Source organism: Xenopus tropicalis, chromosome 3 (assembly GCF_000004195.4).
Source record: "Xenopus tropicalis strain Nigerian chromosome 3, UCB_Xtro_10.0, whole genome shotgun sequence".
In the NCBI taxonomy this organism is placed as follows: domain Eukaryota; kingdom Metazoa; phylum Chordata; class Amphibia; order Anura; family Pipidae; genus Xenopus; species Xenopus tropicalis.
Window position 1 is genome coordinate 23,061,031 of NC_030679.2, and position 25,127 is coordinate 23,086,157.

Consider the following 25,127-nt stretch of genomic DNA (forward strand, 5'->3'; position numbering starts at 1 on the left):
AAAAAACCTACATGCATTGTAGTGGTGTCCAGGTTGAAAAATAGCTGACTCTGCAAGACCCTCCCCCATGCCACGCACACTGTGCCATCGTCACTTATATGATGTGGGTGTGTGGGCTCTATTAGCCTGCACCTTCTCCATGGGGGAATCAATATGGGGGGTGATAGGTGCCCTTTAATAGATATTGTTATCAGAAGTTCTTGGAGTCAGGAGTTTCTGAGAATTGTAGTTCAATAGCAGTATTGCAAATATTGCCTTAATACCAAGCACCTCCCAGAGGGTAGGTTCCACCATGTGTTTCTTAGCTGGTGGCCAGCAGTATTTGATATGTCAGGACCTATTAATAAGAAATAATGCCCCCTTGCAATTAAGATGGGGCAGTAGTAAGCCGCAAGCCCTCTGACAGTGGTGCTGTGTGGGACTTACACATCCGCAGAAAGCAGACCAAATAATATTACATAATATTAGATTGCATGCAACCCCCCCCCCCCCATTTTAGTTACAGCACTTATATAGGGGGGTATTTTAAGGTGGAAACTAGCAGGGCAGTAACTGTAAATGGAACATAGTGTATTACATTTCAGCAGAGCAGTACTTGGATAATATTTTCAGCCTGAAACCGGTTAAAAATATGAAATACTGTAAATATGAATCCTGTGTGTAATGATTCAAGCCTAGTGGTCTGCATTGAAGTAAGTCTATAGAAAATCAGAATTATAATAGTCTTATAGACGGTTACAGGTACACGACCTGTTATCCAGAATGCTGGGGACTTGGGGTTTTCCAGATAAAGGGTATTTCCATAGTTTGGATCTCCATACCTTAAGTCTACTAAAAATCATTTAAATATTAAATAAACCAAATAGGAGTGTTTTGCTTTCAATAAGGATGAATTATTATATCAGTTGTGATCAAGTAAAAGTCACTGTTTTATTATTAAAGAGAAAAAGGAAATAGTTTTTAAATATTTGAATTATTTGATTAAAATGGAGACAGGCTTCCCGTAATTTGGAGCTTCCTGGATAACTAGTTTCCGGATAGCGGATCCCATACCTGTAATTATGCCAGGACAGCCGTTTATTGCGGACAGCACAGAATGAAACACCTTGCATGATATTTTCCTGCTCACACAAGATCTTTAGGTCACCCAAGAAAGCACAAATGCTCTAGAACAGGCCCAGTGGCTCGGGGCAATATGTTGCTCACCAACCCATTGGATGTTGCTCTCAGTGCCCCCAAACCAGGTAGTTATTTTGGAATTCCTGACCTGGCGGCAGGTTTTGGCTGAATAGAAACAAGATTTACTACCAAATAAAGCCTCCTGATAAGGGCTAAGATTGACTATTAAGTAGCCTCTATGCACACTGTTACTTCCATGAACTTATGATACTTGTGTTGCTCCCCTAGTCTTTTTACATTTGACCGTTGCTTACGAGTAAGAAAGGGTGGGGACACATGCTCTTGAACAATGATATCCCAACCAGTGGCTCGTAAGCAACATGTTGCTCATTATTGCTCTTATTTTTCAATTCCTAGCTTGGAGGCAAGTTTTGGTTACATAAAAACCAGGTGCACTGCAAAACAGAGCCTCTTGTAGGTTGCCAGTCCATATAGAGGCTACCAAAAAGCCAATTCATTACCTTTACTTGATGATCCCAGGAAATTTTTTCATGCAATTGTTCCTCTCCAACTCTTTTTACTTTTGAATGTGGCTTACAGGCAGGGCCGGAACTAGGGGTAGGCAGAAGAGGCAGCTGCCTAGGGCACAATGATTAGGGGGCGCCAGGCAGAAGCCTCTGCTGCCTACCACTAGTTCCCCCTACTTTGCCATTGCCCCCGCCGCTAATGACCCACGGCATCGCACCTCCCCCAACTGCGCATGCGCGCCAACGGAGGGGGCGGGGGTGGGTGAGGTGGCCGACCGGGTTGCCTAGGGCGCCCGGACGGCTTGGCCCGCCCCTGCTTACAGGTATAAAAAGGTTTAGGGACCCACTGCTCTAGAACAATGGGTCTTGGAAGCAGAAAATACCCTTAGTTACACAACTACAACACCAGGTAGCGTGTGTAGAGGAGTAGATTTGAACTTTAGTCAGGACTGTGACTTTCTTACAGCTACTCCCACTGGGAGCACCACTGCAGCCACGGTTGGCAAAACTTCTTAACTTCAGGGACTGTAACACAAAATGGAAAGCTACAACTCACAAAGGTCCACTCCAAGTCAACAAAGCCACAGTCTCCCTATACCCTAACTACTCCCCTGCACTTATGAAAATTGGGCCTCCTTCGCTACTGTAAAGAGGACAATGAGCTAGTCCAGTATACATTTTGGACCATGTTGGGCCATCTTACTTAATAGTCCTGAAGAGGCAGTAGGATGGCTAGAGGGGAGAGTCCTGCATATAAGCAGGCAGGCCAACCATGCCAAAAGCTATCTTCTAACAGACTCTAAAAATGCTTTTGGCATGGTGGACTGGAAATATGATTCATGACTTATAATCGTGATAATACATATCTTGGCTATAGTGAAGTTATAGAAGCACCACATAGCAAAAGTAACAAAAAGTTATGTTACTCTCCAGTTTAAAATGTCAGGCATGTCCCTCATCTTCATTATATTCTTCCATTTGCTACATGCTACATACATATACTGGCAATGTTATGCGCTTATTTAGTGCAAATTTTTAATTTACTTTTTTTAATATTAAATTTGTAAATTGGGGAACCATTGAATATATGATTCCATGGAGCTTGTATATATGACTAATGAAATGAACCAAAGAAACACAAGCCATAAGAATTGTGTAAAAAGGTTTAATACATACAATTTACAAAACATACATAACATTTACAAAGCATACAATATTTAAAACATACAGTTTTTAAAAACACAAATTAGACAACTGACAGAAAAGCCTTTATTGTGATGGGAGGTAGCCTAGCAGAATCTGCAAGCAAACAAAATGGAAACAACATTAGTAAACTACTGAAAACAAATTTTAGATTTTATCAAACAAATCACACACAGTAATATCACCATGCCACCACCCATAGACTTTAAGATTAAGTTTAAGTTTTAACATTAAAGGAACAGGATAAAGGAAGTAGAGAGAAAAAAGCAGAAAAAAGGGAGTGGCTGGGAAGTTGTATTCATCAGTGAGTGGATGTGGCAGACAATTTCTGCTGTGGGCATCCTCTGGACAAGTCTCCTATACTCTTAATGAAAACTGCCCCAAACTGCTATTGCAGGCAGATTTTACCCCCAATCCACATTACGGGGTCAAAAACTGCCTGTAGGTGATTATCCATTGAAGTCTGCGGGAGGTGGCATTGTTGCTTTTGTGCATTAAAAATAAACTAGTGCCCCCAAAGTTTTAAATATTTGATATTGGATATATGGAAACATTTGAGGGATGGTGCATTTTGTTAAAGAAATTCATTTTATTTCATTTGTAAGGCACCCCTCACTGACTAATTGCTTCCAAAGTCTGTGAATGGCAAAATAGCTGGAGCAGTTTCCAGCAAGATGGGCCCCAGCCACCTACACCAAACTACCTAGGCATCCCATATGTAATTCTAAGCTTTCACACTTGAGGGATGCGTGATACAAAACTTCGACAGTTCTGTATTGTGCATATGCCAAATATAAACCAATTCAAGGGATTCTCAGGTTGAGAGCGAGGAAGATGGCAGCAGCCCAGCCATTTTGCCCTTATAGGTGTCCTTTAAAGAGTGACGCCACACAAGACTTTTGTCAGTCAATGTAATCTTCTTAAGAGGTTTAACAAAATATTTGTGTTGCATAATGATTCACACAAACATCACAGAAGGTGATCACAGAAGGTGGTATACAGGTATGGGACCCGTTATCCAGAATGCTTGGGACCTGGGGATTTATGGATAAGGGGTCTTTGTGTTAATTGTATAAAATCATTTCAACATAATAGACCCAATAGGATTGTTTTGCCTCCAATAAGGGGTAATTAAATCTTAGTTGGGATCAAATAAAAGCTACTGTTTTATTATAACAGAAAAAAGGAAATCATTTTTTAAATAATGTTTTTTTAAAAATGACAGAAGGAGGAATATTCCTGGCCTTTAATGTGCACTCAAGGAAATATATTTAAATTTGAACACCAAATTCATCACCTAATATTTAGGGTTTTTGATAAAAAAAGAAATTGTTTCTATATAATTATGGCCAAAATAACATTAAAGGAACAGTTCAGTGTAAAAATTAAACTGGGTGAAATGGATAGACTGCGCAAAATAAAAAATATTTGTAATATAGTTAGTTAGGCAAAGTTGTAATCTATAAAGGCAGGAGTGGGCAGATGTCTAACATAATAGTTACATAGGGTTGAAAAAAGACCAGTGTCCATCAAGTTCAACCAATCCAAGTAAACCCAGCAGACCTAACCATCTATACACTCACATACATAAACTATAAATACAACCACTAGTACTAACTGTAGATATTAGTATCACAATAGCCTTGGATATTCTGATTGATCAAGAACTCATCCAGGCCCCTCTTAAAGGCATTAACAGAATCTGCCAGTACCACATCACTAGGAAGGGCATTCCCCAACCTCACTGCCCTCACCGTGAAAAACCACCTACGCTGCTTCAAATGGAAGCTCCGTTCCTCTAATCTAAAGGGGCGACCTCTGGTGCGTTGATTGTTTTTATGGGAAAAAAGAACATCCCCCAACTGCCTATAATCCCCTCTAATGTACTTGTACAGAGTAATCATGTCCCCTCGCAAGCGCCTCTTTTCCAGAGAAAACAACCCCAACCTCGACAGTCTCACCGCATAGTTTAAATCTTCCATCCCCTTAACCAGTTTAGTTGCACGTCTCTGCACTCTCTCCAGCTCATTAATATCCCTCTTAAGGACTGGAGCCCAAAACTGCACTGCATACTCAAGGTGAGGCCTTACCAGGGACCTATAAAGGGGCAAAATTATGTTCTCATCCCTTGAGTCAATGCCCTTTTTTATACAAGACAGCACTTTATTTGCTTTAGTAGCCACAGAATGACACTGCCTGGAATTAGACAACTTGTTATCTACAAAAACCCATAGATCCTTCTCCATTATGGATGCCCCCAACACACTACCATTCAGTAGATAGTTTGCGTGCATAACTTTGCACTTATCAACATTGAACCTCATTTTCCAGTTAGCTGCCCAGTTATCTAATTTTGACAAATCGCTCTGCTAAGTGGAAGCATCCTACATGGAACTTATAGTTTTGCACAATTTAGTATTGTCAGCAAAAATAGAAACAGTACTGTCTATGCCCACCTCCAGGTCATTAATAAACAAGTTAAAAAGCAAAGGCCCAAGGACTGACCCCTGCGGTACTCCACTAACCACACTGGTCCAATTAGAAAATGTTCCATTTACAACCACTCTTTGTACTCTATCCTTCAGCCAGTTCTCTATCCAATTACAAATATTATGTTCTAGGCCAATATTCCTTAATTTGATCATTAACCTTCTGTGAGGTACTGTATCAAACGCTTTAGCAAAGTCAAAGTAGATGACATCAACTGCCATTCCAGCATCAAGGTTCCTGCTCACCTCCTCATAAAAGGCGACTAAATTAGTCTGGCAAGATCTGTTATGCATAAAACCATGCTGGCACAAACTAATAGTATTGTGAACTGCAATGTATTCAAGTACCCTATCCCTTATTACCCCTTCCAAAAGTTTTCCTACTACTGATGTCAGACTAACAGGCCTATAGTTTTCAGGCTGAGAACGGGATCCCTTTTTAAATAATGGCACCACATTAGCAATCCGCCAGTCTCTCGGCACCATGCCAGACCTCAATGAATCCTGAAAAATTAAGTGAAGAGGTTTGGCAATCACAGCGCTCAGCTCATTTAATACCCTGGGATGAATCCCATCCAGCCCTGGACCTTTGTTTACCTTTACATGTTCAAGTCTCTTTTGAATTTCCTCCCGAGTGACCCATGCGTCAGTAGCTAAATTACTAGAACTGGGCATATTACAATAGCCAGAACTCTTGCTTCCAGTTTTCTAACCTCTCAGTTAGTCAATGACTTTAGGGGGGGGGGGGGGGCAACATGGGACAGAACTGTTCAGTTAGTTTAAATCTGACCTGCATGCACACAAACTAACTGAACGGTTATTTTCTATATGCCGCCCCCACCCCTCAAGTCACTGATTGGACTGACTAGAAACGGGTTAGAGAACTGTAAGGGAGAAAGTAGTGTTCTAGTCATTATGTTAGACATCTTCCCACTCAATGCTTTATAGATTATAATTGTCTATATTGCAAACATTTATTTTTTTTGCACAGTCTATCTATTTTGCTCATTTTAATTTTTACACTAAACTTCGCCTTTAAGGAAAGAAAATGCATTTTGCTAAACCCTTTACAAAGACCGACCTGTCTTCTCATCTTTTGACATTTTCTTGTTCTTTTTAGGCTTCTTTAGTTCATAGTTCACTGGGTGATGCTTCTGAAAAAAAAACAAATGGGGCATAAATAGAAAATAGAGGTAGGCAAGGGGTGATAATCGCCCCTGCCCTCTGTGCCAAAGTATGGTGTTAAACAGATTTCCTTTTAAAATGGTAATTAAATAAATTATGGTTTATAAAAGGCAGATTTTTCTTATAATATCAAAGTTCATTTTTTAAAGCAACAGTAAAATATATAAAAAAAAACTGTGTAATTAAATAGAACCTTTTATAATAGTTTATATAGCTACTGTATTTATGGCATTGGCAAGGAAAAAATGTATACTTGCTAAAGATAAAGATAAGCAGGGTATGAAAGGATTGAAAGCACAGTGAGAAATGGGGGACAAATAGACTGTGTAGGTTTTAAAAATATCTGCAGGAGTACACATTTACTGGTCATGTATACATGGAAGACAGAATAAAAGGGGACATATGGCCTACATATTCCATTTGAGAAAAAGGCAGGAATATGCAATTTGTTTTAATTATAAAGCCTTGTATAATTGGCTGTATTAAAGGGGCATATGGCCCACATATTCCATTTAAGTTTAGGACAGGAATATGTATTTTATTTCTTATTAAGCCTTGTATAATTGGCTGTATTAAAGGGGCATATGGCCCACATATTCCTTTTGAGTTTAGGACAGGAATATGTATTTTATTTCTTATTAAGCCTTGTATAATTGGCTGTATTAAAGGGGCATATGGCCCACATATTCCATTTGAGTTAAATACAGGAATATGTATTTTATTTGTTATAAAGCCAAGAATAATTGGCTGTATTAAAGGGGCATATAGCCCACATATTCCTTTTGAGTTTAGGACAGGAATATGTATTTTATTTCTTATTAAGCCTTGTATAATTGGCTGTATTAAAGGGCATATGGCCCACATATTCCATTTGAGTTAAATACAGGAATATGTATTTTATTTCTTATTAAGCCTTGTATAATTGGCTGTATTAAAGGGGCATATGGCCCACATATTCCTTTTGAGTTTAGGACAGGAATATGTATTTTATTTGTTATAAAGCCAAGAATAATTGGCTGTATTAAAGGGGCATATAGCCCACATATTCCTTTTGCGTTTAGGACAGGAATATATATTTTATTTCTTATTAAGCTTTGTATAATTGGCTGTATTAAAGGGGCATATGGCCCACATATTCCTTTTGCGTTTAGGACAGGAATATATATTTTATTTCTTATTAAGCCTTGTATAATTGGCTGTATTAAAGGGGCATATGGCCCACATAATCCATTTAAGTTTAGGACAGGAATATGTATTTTATTTCTTATAAAGCCAAGAATAATTGGCTGTATTAAAGGGGCATATGGCCCACATATTCCATTTGAGTTAAATACAGGAATATGTATTTTATTTCTTATTAAGCCCTGTATAATTGGCTGTATTAAAGGGGCATATGGCCCACATATTCCTTTTGAGTTTAGGACAGGAATATTTATTTTATTTCTTATTAAGCCTTGTATAATTGGCTGTATTAAAGGGCATATGGCCCACATATTCCATTTGAGTTAAATACAGGAATATTTATTTTATTTCTTATTAAGCCTTTTATAATTGGCTGTATTAAAGGGGCATATGGCCCACATATTCCTTTTGCGTTTAGGACAGGAATATATATTTTATTTCTTATTAAGCTTTGTATAATTGGCTGTATTAAAGGGGCATATGGCCCACATATTCCTTTTGAGTTTAGGACAGGAATATGTATTTTATTTCTTATTAAGCCTTGTATAATTGGCTGTATTAAAGGGGCATATGGCCCACATATTCCATTTAAGTTTAGGACAGGAATATGTATTTTATTTGTTATAAAGCCAAGAATAATTGGCTGTATTAAAGGGGCATATGGCCCACATATTCCATTTAAGTTTAGGACAGGAATATGTATTTTATTTCTTATTATGCCTTGTACAATTGGCTGTATTAAAGGGGCATATGGCCCACATATTCCTTTTGTGTTTAGGACAGGAATATGTATTTTATTTCTTATTAAGCCAAGAATAATTGGCTGTATTAAAGGGGCATATGGCCCACATATTCCTTTTGTGTTTAGGACAGGAATATGTATTGTATTTCTTATAAAGCCATGTATAATTGGCTGTATTAAAGGGGCATATGGCCCACATATTCCATTTGAGTTAAATACAGGAATATGTATTTTATTTCTTATTAAGCCTTGTATAATTGGCTGTATTAAAGGGGCATATGGCCCACATATTCCTTTTAAGTTAAATACAGGAATATGTATTTTATTTCTTATTAAGCCTTGTATAATTGGCTGTATTAAAGGGGCATATGGCCCACATATTCCATTTGAGTTAAATACAGGAATATGTATTTTATTTGTTATAAAGCCAAGAATAATTGGCTGTATTAAAGGGGCATATGGCCCACATATTCCTTTTCAGTTTAGGACAGGAATATGTATTTTATTTGTTATAAAGCCTTGTATAATTGGCTGTATTAAAGGGGCATATGGCCCACATATTCCTTTTGCGTTTAGGACAGGAATATATATTTTATTTCTTATGAAGCCATGTATAATTGGCTGTATTAAAGGGGCATATGGCCCACATATTCCATTTGAGTTAAATACAGGAATATGTATTTTATTTGTTATAAAGCCAAGAATAATTGGCTGTATTAAAGGGGCATATGGCCCACATATTCCTTTTGAGTTTAGGACAGGAATATGTATTTTATTTCTTATAAAGCCAAGAATAATTGGCTGTATTAAAGGGGCATATGGCCCACATATTCCATTTAAGTTTAGGACAGGAATATGTATTTTATTTCTTATAAAGCCAAGAATAATTGGCTGTATTAAAGGGGCATATGGCCCACATATTCCTTTTGAGTTTAGGACAGGAATATGTATTTTATTTCTTATAAAGCCAAGAATAATTGGCTGTATTAAAGGGGCATATGGCCCACATATTCCATTTAAGTTTAGGACAGGAATATGTATTTTATTTCTTATAAAGCCAAGAATAATTGGCTGTATTAAAGGGGCATATGGCCCACATATTCCTTTTGAGTTAAATACAGGAATATGTATTTTATTTCTTATTAAGCCTTGTATAATTGGCTGTATTAAAGGGGCATATGGCCCACATATTCCTTTTGAGTTTAGGACAGGAATATGTATTTTATTTCTTATTAAGCCAAGAATAATTGGCTGTATTAAAGGGGCATGTGGCCCACATATTCCTTTTGAGTTTAGGACAGGAATATGTATGTTATTTCTTATAAAGCCAAGAATAATTGGCTGTATTAAAGGGGCATATGGCCCACATATTCCATTTGAGTTAAATACAGGAATATGTATTTTATTTCTTATTAAGCCAAGAATAATTGGCTGTATTAAAGGGGCATATGGCCCACATATTCCATTTAAGTTTAGGACAGGAATATGTATTTTATTTGTTATAAAGCCAAGAATAATTGGCTGTATTAAAGGGGCATGTGGCCCACATATTCCTTTTGAGTTTAGGACAGGAATATGTATGTTATTTCTTATAAAGCCAAGAATAATTGGCTGTATTAAAGGGGCATATGGCCCACATATTCCTTTTGAGTTAAATACAGGAATATGTATTTTATTTCTTATTAAGCCAAGAATAATTGGCTGTATTAAAGGGGCATATAGCCCACATATTCCATTTAAGTTTAGGACAGGAATATGTACTTTATTTCTTATTATGCCTTGTACAATTGGCTGTATTAAAGGGGCATATGGCCCACATATTCCATTTGAGTTAAATACAGGAATATGTATTTTATTTCTTATTAAGCCTTGTATAATTGGCTGTATTAAAGGGGCATATAGCCCACATATTCCTTTTGAGTTAAATACAGGAATATGTATTTTATTTGCTATAAAGCCTTGTATAATTGGCTGTATTAAAGGGGCATATGGCCCACATATTCCATTTGAGTTAAATACAGGAATATGTATTTTATTTCTTATAAAGCCAAGAATAATTGGCTGTATTAAAGGGGCATATGGCCCACATATTCCTTTTGAGTTTAGGACAGGAATATGTATTTTATTTCTTATAAAGCCAAGAATAATTGGCTGTATTAAAGGGGCATGTGGCCCACATATTCCTTTTGAGTTAAATACAGGAATATGTATTTTATTTCTTATTAAGACTTGTATAATTGGCTGTATTAAAGGGGCATATGGCCCACATATTCCTTTTGAGTTTAGGACAGGAATATGTATTTTATTTGTTATAAAGCCTTGTATAATTGGCTGTATTAAAGGGGCATATGGCCCACATATTCCATTTGAGTTAAATACAGGAATATGTATTTTATTTGTTATAAAGCCAAGAATAATTGGCTGTATTAAAGGGGCATATGGCCCACATATTCCTTTTCAGTTTAGGACAGGAATATGTATTTTATTTGTTATAAAGCCTTGTATAATTGGCTGTATTAAAGGGGCATATGGCCCACATATTCCATTTGAGTTAAATACAGGAATATGTATTTTATTTGTTATAAAGCCAAGAATAATTGGCTGTATTAAAGGGGCATATGGCCCACATATTCCTTTTGAGTTTAGGACAGGAATATGTATTTTATTTCTTATTAAGCCAAGAATAATTGGCTGTATTAAAGGGGCATATGGCCCACATATTCCTTTTGAGTTTAGGACAGGAATATGTATTTTATTTCTTATTAAGACTTGTATAATTGGCTGTATTAAAGGGGCATATGGCCCACATATTCCATTTGAGTTAAATACAGGAATATGTATTTTATTTGTTATAAAGCCAAGAATAATTGGCTGTATTAAAGGGGCATATGGCCCACATATTCCTTTTGAGTTTAGGACAGGAATATGTATTTTATTTGTTATAAAGCCAAGAATAATTGGCTGTATTAAAGGGGCATATGGCTCACATATTTCATTAATGGAATTTAATGGACTCTAGTCATTTTTCAACCTTATTTTATGATGTAACTATGTAAATATTGCAGCCATCACCACTTAACATTTTGCGGTTGTCACCGCTTACTTTGTTGTGGACATCACCACTTCACCCTCTCAACCATTTGCGGTCGTCACCGCTTACCCCTTTCTTCACCTTTTGCAGCCGTCACCGCTTACCCTTTTGCGGCCGTCACCGCTTACCCCTTTACCTTTCGCGGCCGTCACTGCTTACCCTTTACCTTTCGCGGCCGTCACCGCTTACCCCTTTACCTTTCACGGCCGTCACCGCTTACCACTTTACCTTTTGCGGCCGTCACCGCTTACCCTTTTGCGGCCGTCCCCGCTTACCCCTTTACCTTTTGCGGCCGTCACCGCTTACCCTTTTGCGGCCGTCCCCGCTTACCCCTTTACCTTTCGCAGTCGTCACCGCTTACCCTTTTGCGGCCGTCACCGCTTACCCTTTTGCGCCCGTCACCGCTTACCCTTTTGCGCCCGTCACCGCTTACCCCTTTACCTTTCGCGCCCCTCACTGCTTACCCTTTTCTTTACCTTTCGCGCCCGTCACCGCTTACCCTTTTCTTTACCTTTCGCGCCCGTCACCGCTTACCCTTTTCTTTACCTTTCGCGCCCGTCACCGCTTACCCTTTTCTTTACCTTTCGCGGCCGTCACCGCTTACCCCTTTCTTCACCTTTCGCGGCCGTCACCGCTTACCCCTTTCTTCACCTTTCGCGGCCGTCACCGCTTACCCTTTTCTTCACCTTTCGCGGCCGTCACCGCTTACCCTTTCGCGGCCGTCACCGCTTACCCTTTTCTTCACCTTTCGCGGCCGTCACCGCTTACCCTTTTCTTCACCTTTTGCGGCCGTCACCGCTTACCCTTTTGCGGCCGTCACCGCTTACCCCATTACCTTTTGCGGGCGTCACCGCTTACCCTTTCGCGGCCGTCACCGCTTACCCCTTTCTTCACCTTTTGCGGCCATCACCGCTTACCCTTTTGCGGCCGTCACCGCTTACCCTTTTCTTCACCTTTTGCGGCCGTCACCGCTTACCCTTTTGCGGCCGTCACCGCTTACCCTTTTCTTCACCTTTTGCGGCCGTCACCGCTTACCCTTTTGCGGCCATCACCGCTTACCCCATTACCTTTCGCGGCCGTCACCGCTTACCCTTTCGCGGCCGTCACCGCTTACCCTTTTCTTCACCTTTCGCGGCCGTCACCGCTTACCCTTTTCTTCACCTTTTGCGGCCGTCACCACTTACCCTTTTGCGGCCGTCACCGCTTACCCCATTACCTTTTGCGGCCGTCACCGCTTACCCTTTTCTTCACCTTTTGCGGCCGTCACCGCTTACCCTTTCGCGGCCGTCACCGCTTAACCCTTTCTTCACCTTTTGCGGCCATCACCGCTTACCCTTTTGCGGCCGTCACCGCTTACCCTTTTGCGGCCGTCACCGCTTACCCTTTTGCGGCCGTCACCGCTTACCCTTTTGCGGCCGTCACCGCTTACCCCTTTACCTTTTGCGGCCGTCACCGCTTACCCTTTTCTTCACCTTTTGCGGCCGTCACCGCTTACCCTTTTACGGCCGTCACCGCTTACCCTTTTCTTCACCTTTTGCGGCCGTCACCGCTTACCCTTTTGCGGCCGTCACCGCTTACCCTTTTGCGGCCGTCACCGCTTACCCTTTTGCCTTTTGCGGCCGTCACCGCTTACCCTTTTCTTCACCTTTTGCGGCCGTCACCGCTTACCCTTTTCTTCACCTTTCGCCGCCGTCACCGCTTACCCTTTCGCCGCCGTCACCGCTTACCCTTTTCTTTACCTTTCGCGGCCATCACCGCTTACCCTTTTCTTCACCTTTCTCCGCCGTCACCGCTTACCCTTTTCTTCACCTTTCGCCGCCGTCACCGCTTACCCTTTTGCGGCCGTCACCGCTTACCCTTTTCTTCACCTTTCGCGGCCGTCACCGCTTACCCTTTTCTTTACCTTTCGCGGCCGTCACCGCTTACCCTTTTGCGGCCGTCACCGCTTACCCTTTTCTTCACCTTTCGCGGCCGTCACCGCTTACCCTTTTCTTCACCTTTTGCGGCCGTCACCGCTTACCCTTTCGCGGCCGTCACCGCTTACCCCTTTCTTCACCTTTCGCGGCCGTCACCGCTTACCCCTTTCTTCACCTTTCGCGGCCGTCACCGCTTACCCCTTTCTTCACCTTTCGCGGCCGTCACCGCTTACCCCTTTCTTCACCTTTCGCGGCCGTCACCGCTTACCCCTTTCTTCACCTTTCGCGGCCGTCACCGCTTACCCCTTTCTTCACCTTTCGCGGCCGTCACCGCTTACCCCTTTCTTCACCTTTCGCGGCCGTCACCGCTTACCCTTTTGCGGCCGTCACCGCTTACCCCATTACCTTTTGCGGCCGTCACCGCTTACCCCTTTCTTCACCTTTTGCGGCCGTCACCGCTTACCCTTTTGCGGCCGTCACCGCTTACCCTTTTGCGGCCGTCACCGCTTACCCTTTTGCGGCCGTCACCGCTTACCCCTTTACCTTTTGCGGCCGTCACCGCTTACCCTATTCTTTACCTTTCGCGGCCGTCACCGCTTACCCTTTCGCGGCCGTCACCGCTTACCCTTTTCTTCACCTTTTGCGGCCGTCACCGCTTACCCTTTTGCGGCCGTCACCGCTTACCCTTTTCTTCACCTTTTGCGGCCGTCACCGCTTACCCCTTTACCTTTTGCGGCCGTCACCGCTTACCCCTTTACCTTTCGCGCCCGTCACCGCTTACCCTTTTCTTTACCTTTCGCGCCCGTCACCGCTTACCCTTTTCTTTACCTTTCGCGCCCGTCACCGCTTACCCTTTTCTTTACCTTTCGCGCCGTCACCGCTTACCCCTTTCTTCACCTTTCGCGGCCGTCACCGCTTACCCCTTTCTTCACCTTTCGCGGCCGTCACCGCTTACCCCTTTCTTCACCTTTCGCGGCCGTCACCGCTTACCCTTTTCTTCACCTTTCGCGGCCGTCACCGCTTACCCTTTCGCGGCCGTCACCGCTTACCCTTTTCTTCACCTTTCGCGGCCGTCACCGCTTACCCTTTTCTTCACCTTTCGCGGCCGTCACCGCTTACCCCTTTCTTCACCTTTCGCGGCCGTCACCGCTTACCCCTTTCTTCACCTTTCGCGGCCGTCACCGCTTACCCCTTTCTTCACCTTTCGCGGCCGTCACCGCTTACCCCTTTCTTCACCTTTCGCGGCCGTCACCGCTTACCCTTTTCTTCACCTTTCGCGGCCGTCACCGCTTACCCTTTCGCGGCCGTCACCGCTTACCCTTTTCTTCACCTTTCGCGGCCGTCACCGCTTACCCTTTTCTTCACCTTTCGCGGCCGTCACCGCTTACCCTTTTCTTCACCTTTCGCGGCCGTCACCGCTTACCCTTTTCTTCACCTTTCGCGGCCGTCACCGCTTACCCTTTTCTTCACCTTTTGCGGCCGTCACCGCTTACCCTTTTGCGGCCGTCACCGCTTACCCCATTACCTTTTGCGGCCGTCACCGCTTACCCTTTTGCGGCCGTCACCGCTTACCCTTTCGCGGCCGTCACCGCTTACCCCTTTCTTCACCTTTTGCGGCCGTCACCGCTTACCCTTTTGCGGCCGTCACCGCTTACCCTTTTCTTCACCTTTTGCGGCCGTCACCGCTTACCCTTTTGCGGCCGTCACCGCTTACCCCATTACATTTCGCGGCCGTCACCGCTTACCCTTTTCTTCACCTTTCGCGGCCGTCACCGCTTACCCCATTACCTTTCGCGGCCGTCACCGCTTACCCTTTCGCGGCCGTCACCGCTTACCCTTTTCTTCACCTTTTGCGGCCGTCACCGCTTACCCTTTTGCGGCCGTCACCGCTTACCCTTTTGCGGCCGTCACCGCTTACCCCTTTCTTCACCTTTTGCGGCCGTCACCGCTTACCCTTTTGCGGCCGTCACCGCTTACCCCATTACCTTTCGCGGCCGTCACCGCTTACCCTTTCGCGGCCGTCACCGCTTACCCTTTTCTTCACCTTTCGCGGCCGTCACCGCTTACCCCATTACCTTTCGCGGCCGTCACCGCTTACCCTTTCGCGGCCGTCACCGCTTACCCTTTTCTTCACCTTTTGCGGCCGTCACCGCTTACCCTTTTGCGGCCGTCACCGCTTACCCCTTTCTTCACCTTTTGCGGCCGTCACCGCTTACCCTTTTGCGGCCGTCACCGCTTACCCCTTTACCTTTTGCGGCCGTCACCGCTTACCCTTTTCTTCACCTTTTGCGGCCGTCACCGCTTACCCTTTTACGGCCGTCACCGCTTACCCTTTTCTTCACCTTTTGCGGCCGTCACCGCTTACCCTTTTGCGGCCGTCACCGCTTACCCTTTTGCGGCCGTCACCGCTTACCCCTTTACCTTTTGCGGCCGTCACCGCTTACCCTTTTCTTCACCTTTTGCGGCCGTCACCGCTTACCCTTTTCTTCACCTTTCGCCGCCGTCACCGCTTACCCTTTTCTTCACCTTTCGCGGCCGTCACCGCTTACCCTTTTCTTTACCTTTCGCGGCCGTCACCGCTTACCCTTTTCTTTACCTTTCGCGGCCGTCACCGCTTACCCTTTTCTTTACCTTTCGCGGCCGTCACCGCTTACCCTTTTCTTTACCTTTCGCGGCCGTCACCGCTTACCCTTTTCTTTACCTTTCGCGGCCGTCACCGCTTACCCTTTTCTTTACCTTTCGCGGCCGTCACCGCTTACCCTTTTGCGGCCGTCACCGCTTACCCTTTTGCGGCCGTCACCGCTTACCCTTTTCTTTACCTTTCGCGGCCGTCACCGCTTACCCTTTTCTTCACCTTTTGCGGCCGTCACCGCTTACCCTTTCGCGGCCGTCACCGCTTACCCCTTTCTTCACCTTTCGCGGCCGTCACCGCTTACCCCTTTCTTCACCTTTCGCGGCCGTCACCGCTTACCCCTTTCTTCACCTTTCGCGGCCGTCACCGCTTACCCCTTTCTTCACCTTTCGCGGCCGTCACCGCTTACCCCTTTCTTCACCTTTCGCGGCCGTCACCGCTTACCCCTTTCTTCACCTTTCGCGGCCGTCACCGCTTACCCCTTTCTTCACCTTTCGCGGCCGTCACCGCTTACCCTTTTCTTCACCTTTCGCGGCCGTCACCGCTTACCCCATTACCTTTTGCGGCCGTCACCGCTTACCCTTTTCTTCACCTTTTGCGGCCGTCACCGCTTACCCTTTCGCGGCCGTCACCGCTTACCCCTTTCTTCACCTTTTGCGGCCGTCACCGCTTACCCTTTTGCGGCCGTCACCGCTTACCCCATTACCTTTTGCGGCCGTCACCGCTTACCCTTTTCTTCACCTTTCGCGGCCGTCACCGCTTACCCTTTTCTTCACCTTTTGCGGCCGTCACCGCTTACCCCATTACCTTTTGCGGCCGTCACCGCTTACCCCATTACCTTTTGCGGCCGTCACCGCTTACCCCTTTCTTCACCTTTTGCGGCCGTCACCGCTTACCCCTTTCTTCACCTTTTGCGGCCGTCACCGCTTACCCCTTTACCTTTTGCGGCCGTCACCGCTTACCCTTTTCTTCACCTTTTGCGGCCGTCACCGCTTACCCTTTCTTCACCTTTCGCCGCCGTCACCGCTTACCCTTTTCTTTACCTTTCGCGGCCGTCACCGCTTACCCTTTTCTTTACCTTTCGCGGCCGTCACCGCTTACCCTTTTCTTTACCTTTCGCGGCCGTCACCGCTTACCCTTTTCTTTACCTTTCGCGGCCGTCACCGCTTACCCTTTTCTTTACCTTTCGCGGCCGTCACCGCTTACCCTTTTGCGGCCGTCACCGCTTACCCTTTTCTTTACCTTTCGCGGCCGTCACCGCTTACCCTTTTCTTCACCTTTCGCGGCCGTCACGGCTTACCCTTTCGCGGCCGTCACCGCTTACCCCTTTCTTCACCTTTCGCGGCCGTCACCGCTTACCCCTTTCTTCACCTTTCGCGGCCGTCACCGCTTACCCCTTTCTTCACCTTTCGCGGCCGTCACCGCTTACCCCTTTCTTCACCTTTCGCGGCCGTCACCGCTTACCCTTTTCTTCACCTTTCGCGGCCGTCACCGCTTACCCTTTTGCGGCCGTCACCGCTTACCCCATTACCTTTTGCGGCCGTCACCGCTTACCCTTTTCTTCACCTTTTGCGGCCGTCACCGCTTACCCCTTTCTTCACCTTTTGCGGCCGTCACCGCTTACCCTTTTGCGGCCGTCACCGCTTACCCCATTACCTTTTGCGGCCGTCACCGCTTACCCTTTTCTTCACCTTTCGCGGCCGTCACCGCTTACCCTTTTCTTCACCTTTCGCGGCCGTCACCGCTTACCCTTTTCTTCACCTTTTGCGGCCGTCACGGCTTACCCTTTCGCGGCCGTCACCGCTTACCCCTTTCTTCACCTTTCGCGGCCGTCACCGCTTACCCCTTTCTTCACCTTTCGCGGCCGTCACCGCTTACCCCTTTCTTCACCTTTCGCGGCCGTCACCGCTTACCCTTTTCTTCACCTTTCGCGGCCGTCACCGCTTACCCTTTTGCGGCCGTCACCGCTTACCCCATTACCTTTTGCGGCCGTCACCGCTTACCCTTTTCTTCACCTTTTGCGGCCGTCACCGCTTACCCCTTTCTTCACCTTTTGCGGCCGTCACCGCTTACCCTTTTGCGGCCGTCACCGCTTACCCCATTACCTTTTGCGGCCGTCACCGCTTACCCTTTCGCGGCCGTCACCGCTTACCCTTTTCTTCACCTTTCGCGGCCGTCACCGCTTACCCTTTTCTTCACCTTTCGCGGCCGTCACCGCTTACCCCATTACCTTTTGCGGCCGTCACCGCTTACCCCATTACCTTTTGCGGCCGTCACCGCTTACCCCATTACCTTTTGCGGCCGTCACCGCTTACCCCATTACCTTTTGCGGCCGTCACCGCTTACCCCATTACCTTTTGCGGCCGTCACCGCTTACCCCATTACCTTTTGCGGCCGTCACCGCTTACCCCTTTCTTCACCTTTTGCGGCCGTCACCGCTTACCCCTTTCTTCACCTTTTGCGGCCGTCACCGCTTACCCTTTTGCGGCCGTCACCGCTTACCCCATTACCTTTTGCGGCCGTCACCGCTTACCCTTTTCTTCACCTTTCGCGGCCGTCACCGCTTACCCTTTTCTTTACCTTTCGCGGCCGTCACCGCTTACCCTTTTCTTCACCTTTTGCGGCCGTCACGGCTTACCCTTTCGCGGCCGTCACCGCTTACCCCTTTCTTCACCTTTCGCGGCCGTCACCGCTTACCCCTTTCTTCACCTTTCGCGGCCGTCACCGCTTACCCCTTTCTTCACCTTTCGCGGCCGTCACCGCTTACCCTTTTGCGGCCGTCACCGCTTACCCCATTACCTTTTGCGGCCGTCACCGCTTACCCCATTACCTTTTGCGGCCGTCACCGCTTACCCTTTTCTTCACCTTTTGCGGCCGTCACCGCTTACCCCTTTCTTCACCTTTTGCGGCCGTCACCGCTTACCCTTTTGCGGCCGTCACCGCTTACCCCATTACCTTTTGCGGCCGTCACCGCTTACCCTTTTGCGGCCGTCACCGCTTACCCCATTACCTTTTGCGGCCGTCACCGCTTACCCTTTTCTTCACCTTTTGCGGCCGTCACCGCTTACCCCTTTCTTCACCTTTTGCGGCCGTCACCGCTTACCCTTTTGCGGCCGTCACCGCTTACCCCATTACCTTTTGCGGCCGTCACCGCTTACCCTTTTGCGGCCGTCACCGCTTACCCCATTACCTTTTGCGGCCGTCACCGCTTACCCTTTTGCGGCCGTCACCGCTTACCCCATTACCTTTTGCGGCCGTCACCGCTTACCCCATTACCTTTTGCGGCCGTCACCGCTTACCCCATTACCTTTTGCGGCCGTCACCGCTTACCCCATTACCTTTTGCGGCCGTCACCGCTTACCCCATTACCTTTTGCGGCCGTCACCGCTTACCCCATTACCTTTTGCGGCCGTCACCGCTTACCCCATTACCTTTTGCGGCCGTCACCGCTTACCCCATTACCTTTTGCGGCCGTCACCGCTTACCCCTTTCTTCACCTTTTGCGGCCGTCACCGCTTACCCCTTTCTTCACCTTTTGCGGCCGTCACCGCTTACCCCTTTCTTCACCTTTTGCGGCCGTCACCGCTTACCCCTTTCTTCACCTTTTGCGGCCGTCACCGCTTACCCCTTTCTTCACCTTTCGCGGCCGTCACCGCTTACCCCTTTCTTCACCTTTCGGCGGCCGTCACCGCTTACCCTTTCGCGGCCGTCACCGCTTACCCTTTTCTTCACCTTTCGCGGCCGTCACCGCTTACCCTTTTCTTCACCTTTCGCGGCCGTCACCGCTTACCCCTTTCTTCACCTTTCGCGGCCGTCACCGCTTACCCCTTTCTTCACCTTTCGCGGCCGTCACCGCTTACCCCTTTCTTCACCTTTCGCGGCCGTCACCGCTTACCCCTTTCTTCACCTTTCGCGGCCGTCACCGCTTACCCCTTTCTTCACCTTTCGCGGCCGTCACCGCTTACCCCTTTCTTCACCTTTCGCGGCCGTCACCGCTTACCCTTTTCTTCACCTTTCGCGGCCGTCACCGCTTACCCTTTCGCGGCCGTCACCGCTTACCCTTTTCTTCACCTTTCGCGGCCGTCACCGCTTACCCTTTTCTTCACCTTTCGCGGCCGTCACCGCTTACCCTTTTCTTCACCTTTCGCGGCCGTCACCGCTTACCCTTTTCTTCACCTTTCGCGGCCGTCACCGCTTACCCTTTTCTTCACCTTTCGCGGCCGTCACCGCTTACCCTTTTGCGGCCGTCACCGCTTACCCCATTACCTTTTGCGGCCGTCACCGCTTACCCTTTTGCGGCCGTCACCGCTTACCCTTTCGCGGCCGTCACCGCTTACCCCTTTCTTCACCTTTTGCGGCCGTCACCGCTTACCCTTTTGCGGCCGTCACCGCTTACCCTTTTCTTCACCTTTTGCGGCCGTCACCGCTTACCCTTTTGCGGCCGTCACCGCTTACCCCATTACCTTTCGCGGCCGTCACCGCTTACCCTTTCGCGGCCGTCACCGCTTACCCTTTTCTTCACCTTTCGCGGCCGTCACCGCTTACCCCATTACCTTTCGCGGCCGTCACCGCTTACCCTTTCGCGGCCGTCACCGCTTACCCTTTTCTTCACCTTTTGCGGCCGTCACCGCTTACCCTTTTGCGGCCGTCACCGCTTACCCTTTTGCGGCCGTCACCGCTTACCCCTTTCTTCACCTTTTGCGGCCGTCACCGCTTACCCTTTTGCGGCCGTCACCGCTTACCCCATTACCTTTCGCGGCCGTCACCGCTTACCCTTTCGCGGCCGTCACCGCTTACCCTTTTCTTCACCTTTCGCGGCCGTCACCGCTTACCCCATTACCTTTCGCGGCCGTCACCGCTTACCCTTTCGCGGCCGTCACCGCTTACCCTTTTCTTCACCTTTTGCGGCCGTCACCGCTTACCCTTTTGCGGCCGTCACCGCTTACCCCTTTCTTCACCTTTTGCGGCCGTCACCGCTTACCCTTTTGCGGCCGTCACCGCTTACCCTTTTCTTCACCTTTTGCGGCCGTCACCGCTTACCCTTTTACGGCCGTCACCGCTTACCCTTTTCTTCACCTTTTGCGGCCGTCACCGCTTACCCTTTTGCGGCCGTCACCGCTTACCCTTTTGCGGCCGTCACCGCTTACCCCTTTACCTTTTGCGGCCGTCACCGCTTACCCTTTTCTTCACCTTTTGCGGCCGTCACCGCTTACCCTTTTCGTCACCTTTCGCCGCCGTCACCGCTTACCCTTTTCGTCACCTTTCGCCGCCGTCACCGCTTACCCTTTTCGTCACCTTTCGCGGCCGTCACCGCTTACCCTTTTCTTTACCTTTCGCGGCCGTCACCGCTTACCCTTTTCTTTACCTTTCGCGGCCGTCACCGCTTACCCTTTTCTTTACCTTTCGCGGCCGTCACCGCTTACCCTTTTCTTTACCTTTCGCGGCCGTCACCGCTTACCCTTTTGCGGCCGTCACCGCTTACCCTTTTGCGGCCGTCACCGCTTACCCTTTTCTTTACCTTTCGCGGCCGTCACCGCTTACCCTTTTCTTCACCTTTTGCGGCCGTCACCGCTTACCCTTTCGCGGCCGTCACCGCTTACCCCTTTCTTCACCTTTCGCGGCCGTCACCGCTTACCCCTTTCTTCACCTTTCGCGGCCGTCACCGCTTACCCCTTTCTTCACCTTTCGCGGCCGTCACCGCTTACCCCTTTCTTCACCTTTCGCGGCCGTCACCGCTTACCCCTTTCTTCACCTTTCGCGGCCGTCACCGCTTACCCCTTTCTTCACCTTTCGCGGCCGTCACCGCTTACCCTTTTCTTCACCTTTCGCGGCCGTCACCGCTTACCCCATTACCTTTTGCGGCCGTCACCGCTTACCCTTTTCTTCACCTTTTGCGGCCGTCACCGCTTACCCTTTCGCGGCCGTCACCGCTTACCCCTTTCTTCACCTTTTGCGGCCGTCACCGCTTACCCTTTTGCGGCCGTCACCGCTTACCCCATTACCTTTTGCGGCCGTCACCGCTTACCCTTTTCTTCACCTTTCGCGGCCGTCACCGCTTACCCTTTTCTTCACCTTTTGCGGCCGTCACCGCTTACCCCATTACCTTTTGCGGCCGTCACCGCTTACCCCATTACCTTTTGCGGCCGTCACCGCTTACCCCATTACCTTTTGCGGCCGTCACCGCTTACCCCTTTCTTCACCTTTTGCGGCCGTCACCGCTTACCCCTTTCTTCACCTTTTGCGGCCGTCACCGCTTACCCCTTTCTTCACCTTTTGCGGCCGTCACCGCTTACCCCTTTCTTCACCTTTTGCGGCCGTCACCGCTTACCCTTTTCTTCACCTTTTGCGGCCGTCACCGCTTACCCTTTTCTTCACCTTTCGCGGCCGTCACCGCTTACCCTTTTCTTCACCTTTCGCGGCCGTCACGGCTTACCCTTTCGCGGCCGTCACCGCTTACCCCTTTCTTCACCTTTCGCGGCCGTCACCGCTTACCCCTTTCTTCACCTTTCGCGGCCGTCACCGCTTACCCCTTTCTTCACCTTTCGCGGCCGTCACCGCTTACCCCTTTCTTCACCTTTCGCGGCCGTCACCGCTTACCCTTTTCTTCACCTTTTGCGGCCGTCACCGCTTACCCTTTTACGGCCGTCACCGCTTACCCTTTTCTTCACCTTTTGCGGCCGTCACCGCTTACCCTTTTGCGGCCGTCACCGCTTACCCTTTTGCGGCCGTCACCGCTTACCCCTTTACCTTTTGCGGCCGTCACCGCTTACCCTTTTCTTCACCTTTTGCGGCCGTCACCGCTTACCCTTTTCGTCACCTTTCGCCGCCGTCACCGCTTACCCTTTTCGTCACCTTTCGCCGCCGTCACCGCTTACCCTTTTCGTCACCTTTCGCGGCCGTCACCGCTTACCCTTTTCGTCACCTTTCGCGGCCGTCACCGCTTACCCTTTTCTTTACCTTTCGCGGCCGTCACCGCTTACCCTTTTCTTTACCTTTCGCGGCCGTCACCGCTTACCCTTTTCTTTACCTTTCGCGGCCGTCACCGCTTACCCTTTTGCGGCCGTCACCGCTTACCCTTTTGCGGCCGTCACCGCTTACCCTTTTCTTTACCTTTCGCGGCCGTCACCGCTTACCCTTTTCTTCACCTTTTGCGGCCGTCACCGCTTACCCTTTCGCGGCCGTCACCGCTTACCCCTTTCTTCACCTTTCGCGGCCGTCACCGCTTACCCCTTTCTTCACCTTTCGCGGCCGTCACCGCTTACCCCTTTCTTCACCTTTCGCGGCCGTCACCGCTTACCCCTTTCTTCACCTTTCGCGGCCGTCACCGCTTACCCTTTTCTTCACCTTTCGCGGCCGTCACCGCTTACCCCATTACCTTTTGCGGCCGTCACCGCTTACCCTTTTCTTCACCTTTTGCGGCCGTCACCGCTTACCCTTTCGCGGCCGTCACCGCTTACCCCTTTCTTCACCTTTTGCGGCCGTCACCGCTTACCCTTTTGCGGCCGTCACCGCTTACCCCATTACCTTTTGCGGCCGTCACCGCTTACCCTTTTCTTCACCTTTCGCGGCCGTCACCGCTTACCCTTTTCTTCACCTTTTGCGGCCGTCACCGCTTACCCCATTACCTTTTGCGGCCGTCACCGCTTACCCCATTACCTTTTGCGGCCGTCACCGCTTACCCCATTACCTTTTGCGGCCGTCACCGCTTACCCCTTTCTTCACCTTTTGCGGCCGTCACCGCTTACCCCTTTCTTCACCTTTTGCGGCCGTCACCGCTTACCCCTTTCTTCACCTTTTGCGGCCGTCACCGCTTACCCTTTTCTTCACCTTTTGCGGCCGTCACCGCTTACCCTTTTCTTCACCTTTCGCGGCCGTCACCGCTTACCCTTTTCTTCACCTTTCGCGGCCGTCACGGCTTACCCTTTCGCGGCCGTCACCGCTTACCCCTTTCTTCACCTTTCGCGGCCGTCACCGCTTACCCCTTTCTTCACCTTTCGCGGCCGTCACCGCTTACCCCTTTCTTCACCTTTCGCGGCCGTCACCGCTTACCCCTTTCTTCACCTTTCGCGGCCGTCACCGCTTACCCTTTTCTTCACCTTTCGCGGCCGTCACCGCTTACCCTTTTGCGGCCGTCACCGCTTACCCCATTACCTTTTGCGGCCGTCACCGCTTACCCTTTTCTTCACCTTTTGCGGCCGTCACCGCTTACCCTTTTGCGGCCGTCACCGCTTACCCCATTACCTTTTGCGGCCGTCACCGCTTACCCTTTCGCGGCCGTCACCGCTTACCCTTTTCTTCACCTTTCGCGGCCGTCACCGCTTACCCCATTACCTTTCGCGGCCGTCACCGCTTACCCCATTACCTTTTGCGGCCGTCACCGCTTACCCCATTACCTTTTGCGGCCGTCACCGCTTACCCCATTACCTTTTGCGGCCGTCACCGCTTACCCCATTACCTTTTGCGGCCGTCACCGCTTACCCCATTACCTTTTGCGGCCGTCACCGCTTACCCCTTTCTTCACCTTTTGCGGCCGTCACCGCTTACCCTTTCTTCACCTTTTGCGGCCGTCACCGCTTACCCCTTTTGCGGCCGTCACCGCTTACCCCATTACCTTTTGCGGCCGTCACCGCTTACCCTTTTCTTCACCTTTCGCGGCCGTCACCGCTTACCCTTTTCTTTACCTTTCGCGGCCGTCACCGCTTACCCTTTTCTTCACCTTTTGCGGCCGTCACGGCTTACCCTTTCGCGGCCGTCACCGCTTACCCCTTTCTTCACCTTTCGCGGCCGTCACCGCTTACCCCTTTCTTCACCTTTCGCGGCCGTCACCGCTTACCCCTTTCTTCACCTTTCGCGGCCGTCACCGCTTACCCCATTACCTTTTGCGGCCGTCACCGCTTACCCCATTACCTTTTGCGGCCGTCACCGCTTACCCCATTACCTTTTGCGGCCGTCACCGCTTACCCTTTTCTTCACCTTTTGCGGCCGTCACCGCTTACCCCATTACCTTTTGCGGCCGTCACCGCTTACCCTTTTGCGGCCGT

General features: G+C 48.6%; 1 long non-coding RNA gene across 5 annotated transcripts in view; it reads right to left on the reverse strand.

The window, feature by feature from the left end:
* Nucleotides 1-2,791: 2,791 nt before the first annotated feature.
* Nucleotides 2,792-25,127, reverse strand: part of LOC105946784 — a 64,011-nt gene continuing 41,675 nt past the window's right edge. For all 5 annotated transcript variants that reach the window (XR_004221939.1, XR_004221940.1, XR_004221938.1 and 2 more), the window contains 2 exons: nt 6,420-6,492; nt 2,792-2,945 (listed from right to left, as the gene is read on the reverse strand). This is a non-coding gene — a long non-coding RNA (uncharacterized LOC105946784). The remainder of the gene's footprint in view (nt 2,946-6,419; nt 6,493-25,127) is intronic.